Below are 10,625 nucleotides of genomic sequence, written 5' to 3' on the forward strand. Positions count from 1 at the left end.
AATTGTACTCTAATGGCCGATTACTTGAAAATTATGACGACTGTCATTTCTATTGATTATTTAGGAAAACGGCAAAAAATTTAATTTGCGTAATAATGTGAAATGCGGTGTAAGTAATAAACAAATATTATCTAGTATGGTCCAAGTACAGTCATTTTTGCAGCTAAAAAATGCTATTTTTGGAAATTCAAAATGGCGGACCATGGAGAAGATCCCCCTTTTCATGTATGAAAAGTGCAATTTTTCCAATCATAATGAATACTTAGATTTTGATGCTGGTGGTAAGTATTCATGAAAAAGGTAACATTAGTGAATGGGCAGCATGAATTCTGGAAATAAACAACAACTTAAAATCTCACACAGTCTCCCTTTAAGTCACGTATCTAAACACACCTTTTTTCCTGGTGTTCGGTGAAGTTTGTTTCCCCACAAGGTATGCATACGAGTAGCCGGCTAAATGTATTCACAGTTCATAACGAAGAGCAGAGAGAAGTTAGATTATGCATGTCATAACGAGGTTCAAAAGATGCAGTCAGTCTGTAAAATGTTATTCTGACTGGGGGCCCCTGGAGGCGATGGGCAGGTAATTGAATGTCTTTTTAACCATATATGATCTTTTAACAAGCTCGCCAGATAACGGTGCGGGGGGACGAGGCGGCACCCAGCAATTTAAGCAATATGTCATCTTGATAAGCAATCAAATCAGCACGTAGTTACCTTAAGTGCCTCTAAATAAAAGGCACACTCTTTTAAATGAGTATAGTTATGAGAGCCTCACAGTGAAATTAAATGCCATTCTTCAGAAAACAAAGCAACAGAGGACGGTGACAGCTCTCTGACAATAGACAGTGCCTTTAGTGACAGGAATAACAAATTAATTGGGACCATAACACATTCCCTCTAAAGGTGAGGTAAACACACTTGACTGTATATTTTTCACCATCAGTAAAAATCTCATTTCGATCTAAAAATAAACCCGGAGACATTGAACACTTTTAATGGATTTTGACATCTCTGCATTATGCTGTCACTCCGGTGTAAATGGATCATAACTTTGCTCTGCACCAAGGAATTACCACGCATTTTGAGAAAATATATTGCACGCCAAGCTGTGAATTATGATGCAAGATCAAAATAAATGTGTAATGACTTTGGAGGAGCCTGGAATAATTTATCGGTGGAAGATGCTACTTGGGGTTTGGAGGGAAAAGAGAGAGAGAGGGGCGGGAAGGGCCGGGAAAGAAAGAAAGAATGAAAGAATGAAAGAAAGAAGAGAGCAAAGTCGTTACTCTGCTCTCGCTCTCGCTCGCTCTCGCTCGCTCTCACAGCCCCGCTTTTGTTTCGGCACTTCATTTTCAAATGTCAGAGATTGAGTCAGACAGAAGCTTAACCTGTTTACTGAAGCTTGGAAAATGAAGGCTTGGTTCAGAATGCTGCTGCGCTTAATGATATGGTTATTTATTGATCAGAGACAATGTGTGTCAGAATGTCCAAGGAATTCACATGAGCCCCTGGGTAGAAGAGCTGAGATTTGCTTTTTCATTTTCATAGATAAAAGAAACTATTTACTTCCCCACACATTGATAACACCAAGGCGGATTTGTTTTTTTTTGTTTTGTTGTTGTTCCCCTTTGGCCTGAAAGTAGCTTTTGATTATCCCCTGAACTTTCTTTGTTTGATACATTCTCAAGTATACAATTCATGATGGCCATATATGACGTATTGCAGTCGTTCGTAATGCTGATGGCAATAGGTGTACACAAATTCTCCATTAATTATGTTATTGAAAAAGTAGTAATGGTATTATTGAATCAAAGTATTTTTTCAGCAAGCTAAGGCGTTCATTTTCATTCTTGCCCATTAGATGAAACGGTAGGGCAATGGTTTACTACACCGGCGACCCGGGTTCGATTCTGGCCTGGGTCATTTGACGATCCATCCCTGTCTCTTTCTCCCCACTCATTTCCTGTCTCTCCTCCACTGTCCTGTCCAAAATAAAGGTAAAAAAGCTAAAAAAAAATAAAATAATAATAAATTAGACTAAACCCAATGGTGATAAAGCTGGTTGTAGTCAAAGAAGGTGGATCTAACAAGACGCGTCATTTTGTTTCTTTTCCGGTATCCACTTTATGTCGGGTGAACCCCCCTTTAGGAGACCTTTGGTTAGGAGACCTTCAGAGTCCTGAGGTTGAGAATAAATGAAGTCCCCTTAGCGCTGTAGATGGCGGTAGCGCACGTCTTGCGCAAACACCTCAAAAAGAGAAGAAGAAGTAGGGGACAACGCCCCCGCAGGAGACCCAACTTGAGCACATGCTTTTGCATTGAGTGAGCGTGTTTTGCGATATCTTGCTCTCATTCAGTATTTTTGGTTGAAGTGTTGGCTGGTGGGTGTACTGCCGTCTTTTATGTGGTGTGGTGTGCTGTGGTGTGATAACCAGAGTTGTATATTAACCCGTTAAGACACAGCGCTATACATTTTTTGTTACCAGAATGGCAATGACCAAGTCAGTGTGCATTACTGAAGCCCCTGTATTATGTCATAGTAGTCTAGTACTATGGCAGTTAACTTTTTGAGGACTATTACAGCGCTCTGCTGGTGGAACGGTGTGTATTATGGGGCTGCGAGAATACTGTGGGCAATTTCTGTGATAATGGTATTATTGAAACAAAGTTGTTTTCAGCAGCTTATAGTGTCCCACTCTTAGCCATGGTTCTTGATAAACCCTGAGGTCAAAGGTGTAGGTTTGACTTAGAAAGTGGTGGGGACATACAATGGCAAATTTTTCAGGTATGCTGTTTTTGCATTATATTTGTAATTAAGTAGTGGGGACAAGCTAGGTTCGTCTCAAAAGTGATATGGACATGTCCCCACCATCCACACCTAAAATTGCACCCATGCCGGAGGTGATAGTGGTGGTGTGTGGTGTGGGTGGAGGCTGTGGTGGCGCTTGTATTGTAGCCTCCTGTGTGGTGTGGTGTAGCGTGGTATGCGTGTTGTAGTGTCGGCCTCAGCAAAGAGCCATGCTGCCTAGCCTGTAGCAGCAACATTTCCTGTAACACCTCTGTCTCATTTAAGGAGCTCAAGTGAAGTGTGGTACGGCGTGTGATGCTCCAGCGCACCTACTTTACATCCGCACTGTAAACACTGTCTATTATATTATTCACACCAGCCGTCCTCCCCGAGGCATCAATCCCTTTTGAATATTTAACACGTGCTATTGTACTTACTGCCCCCTGCAACCACCACCACCTCCGGCACCAAGACCTCAACCACCACCACCACCACCACCACCACCACCACCTAGCCACCCACCCAGCTAGACCAGCAGCCTCTCCAACGTGTGGGGTGTACGTGTGGGGCTGGGGCTGGGGCTGGGGCTGGGGTTGGGGCTGGGGCTGGGGCTGGGGCTGGGGCTGGGGCTGGGGTTGGGGCTGGGGCTGAGGCTGGGCGTGCCGTCTATCTACCGTTAGTGTACACGGCTCGCTCACGTCTCCTCAGCTCCGGTGGAGGGCTAATCCCAGGGCTGGCCGGCCCTCCTCTCCTCCTGTTGTCTCCTGGTTGTTTTTCGGTGTAGTTCATAAATTATAGATGGGCCATGTCGAGGGCCATCATCCGGCCTGATCCCTGTCTGTGCTGACAGCTGTATGATGCGCACTGAGTGCAGCAGATTGGGAGCTCAGAGTTTCATCAATAAATATCACTCTGACCCTCACACTTGGCCTCGTGTCAGCGGTCAAGGTAATGGCTTTTTATTATCGTGAAGGGCAGCCCAGCGTGGGGTAGACTTAAAGTTGCTCGTCCATCTCCTGGTCTGGAGACGGAGAGATGGGGGAAGACAGAGACGGAGACGGAGAGAGAGAGAGAGAGAGAGAGAGAGAGAGAGAGAGAGACAGAGAGAGAGAGAGAGAGAGAGAGAGAGAGAGGGAGGGAGATGGAGATAGAATGTGTGTGTGTGAGAGAGAGAAGCAGGAGAAAGAGAGAAAGAGAGAGAGAGAGAAAGAAAGAGAGCGAGTGAGGTGAGGAGTAAGTGCAAGTGGATAGCAGACCCCCAAAGTTTAAGCCCAAGGAAGTCTTTTATTATCTGCAGTAGCAGTGGGAAATGGATAAATGAGTGGAGCTCTGCTCTGGCTTGTCATGAGCCCTGCACAACCCATTTATTTGGTGTCTTTTATATAACGGGTCTATTATCGCACATTACTGCACTGCCTTAAATTCATACTATATAAGGGCTGGCGAGATGTGTCGTTAGTATATTTGGATCCAATACTGCAACTCTATACCTCTGCGGGCGATTGGTTGCAATGGGAGAGATTGTGTGTGTGTGTGTGTGTGTGTGTGTGTGTGTGTGTGTGTGTGTGTGTGTGTGTGTGTGTGTGTGTGTGTGTGTGTGTGTGTGTGTGTGTGTGTGTGTGTGTGTGTGTGTAGGTGTAGGTGTGTGTGTGTGTAGGTGTAGGTGTGTAGGTGTGCGTGTGTGTGTGTGTGCGCGTGTGTGTGTGCGTGTGTTTGCTGTGAGTCCTAGATGTTTGTTTATGTGTGTGTGTGTGTGTCGGCTGAGTGTGTATTTGGGGAATTGCTGGGTGCTAATGTGATTCTGCTTGGCCCGTGTCAGGGGGGCTGAAGCACTGAGGTCCGGCATGCAGCTGAAGCCTCAGGCAGCTACAAGCCTCCCTCCGCATGTCGGAGGAGAATACAAGTTTTTGAGGCGAAATGTTGGGCGAACAGAACAACATTTTGTCTAAAGTTCATTCATCAAAAAGCTGCATATTTTGAAAAGGGTAAAAGCCCCACACAAGCCCTGTCAGGGAAGCAGCAAAAGGCTAGATACTATAGATTACTTTAATCCCCCTGCCAGATATAAAAAGGATAATTACATATTTGTGGTGGATGCTGTGCGGTGAAAAAATCAATACAACCTTTTTTTTTCTCCCTTGTATGACACTTCATTAGTGTGAAAAAATCCTGGAGCTGAGAAGAACTGCTCGGCAATTAAATGGTTCTGCTACCTTAGAGTTGGTAATGGCTCTATATGATTATCCAGTTTATTTGAAATAGTGCTTGCACTTGAGGAATAATTGGAAACCATTGATTATGCACTTTTATGTGTACACTCTTGCAAATCATTATGGAAAAGAAGCAATACTTAGTTAGCCTCTCTAATGAACCACTAATTGCGCTAAGTAGGTTAAGATGTTACTCAAACTGCACTGAACTGAAATCGCAACAGCACAAACACTTTCCTTTCCAGCAATCTCACTCAGCGGTGGAGTGAGCATCCAGATATTCACTCTATTGTGTTGTTGTTTTGCATAGCCCCACTCTTTATTTATTTTGTGTCAGATGTGGGGTGGGATAAAAATGTATTCAGAAGTGGTCCAATCGGCAGTAGATAAAATTGAGTATGAGAGGGGAAATGAGAACAGAGGCAGCAAAGAGAATGAGGGAAAAAGAAAAAAACACAAGTGATAGAATAATTTATTTTAAAAACGCCATCCTCCTTTTTCTGTGACACTCAGTTCTCAGTGGCCGTCCGTATTTTTGTTGCTTTTTAAAACTCTGTTCTGATCTGTCCACAGCAGAGACTCAGTGAGTGTCAGATGTTTTACGGTTCATATTGCACTATAAAAGGCCATGTCTGAGCAACCGTCTATGAAAATGACCACTACCACTTGCAATCAGTGGCAAATACCATGTCTATAGGGTCACATGATTTGTTATGTGTTCCTTGCTTGAGTCATTACAAACATGGCATGGCACATGGTGGTCTCTTACATGTAAACGGAAACATGTGCAGTTTTTATAGATATATTTGTTGCTTTTGGGTCGCTTTGACTTTGAATTTTGTGGTGCAGGTGTTGCAGGTGCTGTATGTTAAAACATACTGTATGGGCAAATATACAGTATTGTAAATATAATATTGCATTTTAGCACCAGTACCGGCGTCGACAATGGACAGCAGATAGCGTCAAAAAGTTGAATCTAATATCATGACAGAAAAAGAATGTCTGGCTTGATTTGCAAAGCCTATTACTAATACATCCAGAAAAATGTGATTTCCTCCCCTTTTCCCCTGTTTTCTAATTATGTTCTTATTTTTTGTTACACAGGGCTTATGAGTGCAATACATTTTACCAAGCGCTATCAAACTATGTGTATAAAAAGAAAGAGACAGCACTTCAATTTGCATCAGACAGTGTAGAACTATACACTTTAGGCATTAGGTGGCGGAGGATAGGTCGGTGTGAAGGTGGTTGCAGTGGGGTGGGGGGTCATGAGGTTTCTGGCAGGGGGAGATGTAGTCTATGTTCTTGGGGCAATCAGTCAGCTCACCACCCACCACTATGCCATGTTCTGCAGAGCTGGGGAGAGCGAGAGGAGAGAGGAGAGAGGAGGTGGCCGCTGGCTGGTTAGGGCTTAAGCCCAGGAGCACAGCTCCGGTCTCCTTTGATCTCCTTTTCAAAGGGCTCAAGCATTCACACCACTGCACGCTTCACTGCCGCCCCTAGCCCTAAGTCCTCGCCCAATTGTGCGAAAAGAGTGTGGAAAGAAGGATAGGGGAGGAAGGTGCCTTAATTTCGGATTCCTGCACAGTTAAAAGAAGACCCCAGAAAAGTTGTTGTGCATGGTTTCATTAAAAATCCATAAAAGTGTAATGTGTTTGTCGTGAGGTGTGTGCTTGCGTGGGTGTGTGTGTTTGTGTGTGTGCACGTGCGGTGAAGGCAGCCCTTGGATCAGGGCGCGGGACTGCTACTGCATTAGGGGTAAAGGAATTCTCCATCAGGGTGTGTTATTAATGTACCCCCTTTCTTAGTGGGGATGTCAGGAAATCTCCTGGCTTTATATGGATGTCTGGGGAGAAAGCCAAGCCCTGTTAGCTGTCATTGCACATGAAAGGATTAATGTCATCTTATAAGAAAAAGGAGGGGAGAAAGCCGTCTTATAGTTATTTATTCTGTTTCATTCACAATCTGCTGGCTCTGAGGAAGGGAAAGAAAGGCTAATGTCTGGTCTAATTTGTAGCCCTTTTAAATTCCAGACAGAGATTCTTTACATATCTCTGGAGTTTCCTGGCTTCGCTCTCCGCAGCACCCCCATTTCTCTGTCTCCTACTGGGATTCTTTCCCCCCTAAACCCCGCCAATTTAATATCTGTAGCAAAGTGAAGATTTACATGAGTTTGTACTTGAATGGCTCCGACTTGCTGCTGCAGCTTCATGCACTAAACACTCACACTTTAATTACCACTCCTGAATCCTGCTCTCCTCTCTTACCATACCATACCTCCCTCACTTTCAGCTCCACACCTTGGCCAATTGAATGAAGGAGTGAAAGGGAGAGAGAGAGGGAGGGAGAGAGAGAGAGAGAGAAAGAGGGAGAGAGAGAGAGAGAGAGAGAGAGAGAGAGAGAGAGAGAGAGAGAGAGAGAGAGAGAGAGAGAGAGAGAGAGAAAGAGGGAGAGAGAGAGAGAGAGAGAGAGAGAGAAAGAGAGAGAGAGAGGAAGGAAAATACTTATTCCCCAATGCTGATTCTTAGTGCTCCTTGTTCAGGATCTGTAATTGGATCTGTGTTTTCGACTCTCTGCTAATAAGCAGCTTACTTGGTCTCCCTCTAGACTTGACCCGCCGCCATTTTTTTTGTTTTATGAATTTTTACAAGAGGGATTTTAATAGACGCTTTAGGCTATGCAAAACATGGCGCAGGCGAAGGCGGAGGCATATAATGCAAGCAGCGTTTGGACACAGAGGAGCGCCTGAGCGCCTGCTTATCATTGCGGACAGGTCTCATAACTTTCATTAGGAGTGACGGCTAGCGCAGGACGGACAGCCTCGGACGCCTCCGAGAGGGACATGAGAGAATATTAACCTGTGCTCTCGGAACTAACTATAATTGTTTAGCACTGCGCCGTTCCTGGGGCTGCAAAGGCTCCTCATTATCTTTACACGGACATGATGGCGAGGCTGATTTTAGTAGCAGGGGCTTGTTAGTGGAGATTGGGGGGTCAGGGCAGAGAGTAATCTTCTGCTGCTCTTGCTGAGGTGGAGGTTGACGGCACCAAAAGCCCGACCTGATAGCGAGAAAAAAAAGTGCCTTTCCAAAAAGTACAACCACCTCATTTTCATACGTTTTTTTTTTTTTTTTTGTCCTATGCATATTCCGTATCCTTTGAAAAAATGGTCTTGCAAGCAATTAAAAGTTAGTCTTGAAATATAGTATAATTTTCTGAGGCACTAGGCTCATTAGGACATTATATATTTCTTCAGGATATGTTTATGATATTTAATAATGAACCAAGATTAGCTGCATACAGATCACGTCCCTGTGTTTTGTATACGAAATGCCAACCATAAGCAATTACTTGAAAAAACATCAATTTTATTCATATACAGACTTATATTTTTCTTTGTTTTGAAACTTGTAAATGGCACATCATTCCGTAGAGTTGTGATACTAACAACTATCTCAGGAAAAGGGGAAAAGGAAAGAGACACACACATATCCATTTCATAATTGGCTGCTTTTTGTATGCCAGACAGATGGAATGTAGATTTTTTTGATGTGTGCTCTTGTCTCCTCTCCTTCTAATGCAAAGTCCGGTGTGTGTGTGTGAGCTCCCGAGCTCATTTGAGAGGCGCAGAATGACAGTGTCTCCCATGCAGGGTCACTGGGATGAGACGAATGAAAATTTTAAACACGTCCGCTGACCCGTAGCCCAACCGCCGTGTCTGTTCAATCATTAAAATACTCCTGGACACCAGCCGTGCTACCATAACCCATGATATCTGGCGATATCCAAATGATTTAGCTCTCCCTTTTTTACGTGTGTATTTCCCCACAAAATGTTCCTTTATGGCCATATAATACATATATATCTTTATTTTCCCAATATATATGTCACGAGATGGCCAGCCACAGTAGAAATGTCAACGCTGAAAACCTAATTTTGACAAATATAGAGCTGTTGGATGTGGCGAAGTAAGACAGTCAGATGAGATGAGTGCTGGATCATTAATGACCAGCGCATTCACCTGGCTTGACATGAATACCGAAGATAACAAGAGGAGAGGGGGGGAGGGGATGCTCCCTTTCTTTCCCTCTGTCTCTTTTATCCACTTCGCATCTCATCCAGCCGTCTCTTTTCCTCTTCTCTCTTTTCCTCTTTTCTCCTCTCCTCTCTTCTCCTCTCCTCTCCTCTCCTCTCGGCTGCTGAAGCTTGCTGCACACGGTTTACTTCATCGCAAAGCTAACGTGGCATGGGGCCACACGCCAACACAAGCTTTTGCATCCATCCAGAGGCCCCTCTCTTTTCCTCCCCCATCTCTCTCTCTTTCTCTCTTCCTCCCTTTCTCCTTCTCTCTTACTGTCTATCTCTCTCCTCTCTCCTCTCTTCTCTGTCTCTTCTCTGTCTCTCTCTCTTCCTTCACTTCTGCCCCCTCTGCCTTTCGGCTGCTGCTTGCTTGGTAATTCTCCCATCTGGAGAATGTTTGAGAGCAACAAAGAAACAATAAGGGGAAGTTGGGAGTGGGGGTGTCAGGCTGTCAGTAATCTGACAGCTATGGTAACTACCCTCTAATCCAGACGGCTCAAGCCACGCTCCGGCCTGACACCAGCACCCCCCCTCACCACCAACACCACCCCCGCCCCCCCCCTGACTGACAGCTGAAGACCGGGCACATTCCACAGGCAGCAGTGACATCCAGTCCATTAAGGCCGACAGGCACAAAGCAGAGATTTGCCCTGGCTGTTGGGTGCTGCCGGCGGAGCCGACTATGAGGGTGATTGGAGGGGTCCAGCAGAAGGTGTCAGACTCGAGCTCAGATGATAACCATATTGTAATGATGCTGCTGGACAATGAAGTGCCATGATTGCCCATGCTGACAGAGGAAGTTTACGTCTGGATATCTCACATTTCGCAGGCAGCTCACAGCCCCGCGCGGGCGGTCTCTCAGGTCCCAGACGCCAGTCAAAGCCCGCCCGCCAACACGTCCACTTCTTATTCCAACACAAGAGTGCACCAAGCACTGATCTCTAATGGACTGACCCGTGGCAAGCAATGCTGAGAAACAGACAGGAGGGAGAGGCAGAGTGAGAAGGGAGAGGGAGAGGGAGAAATAAAGAAAGAAAGAAAAAAAGAAAGAAAGAAAGAAAGAAAGAAAGAAAGAAAGAAAGAAAGAAAGAACGAAAGAAAATAAGAAAGAAAGAAAGAAAGAAAGAAAGAAAGAACGAAAGAAAAAGAATGAAAAAAGATAAAAGTAGGCGATGACAAATAATACAAAAAGATTGAAATAATGATCCTCCTCTTGTTGACTGTGTAAATGTGCATCCATGCATGGCAATCTACATTGCTTTTAAATCAGTCTTACCAACATAACAAACACACACAACAATAATCAGCTGTTTTCACTTCCACATCCAGTCTACAGTACACTTCCACTAGCATCCAGTTTATAGCCAGCGAAAAATGCATACATGATTGCTTTCCGAGGTTTTTTTTTTCCCTCCTCCCAACACCCCATCATGGCAGAACCAGTGCTTTGTAATTGGTTTCCGTTAAGGTTAATTATTTGCACTGGCACGTCATATTGTTGTAAGCCATTCATTAGAATATGCATCCAACGTAAAGAGCAAATG

This window comes from Engraulis encrasicolus, chromosome 13, assembly GCF_034702125.1.
Source record: "Engraulis encrasicolus isolate BLACKSEA-1 chromosome 13, IST_EnEncr_1.0, whole genome shotgun sequence".
NCBI lineage: Eukaryota > Metazoa > Chordata > Actinopteri > Clupeiformes > Engraulidae > Engraulis > Engraulis encrasicolus.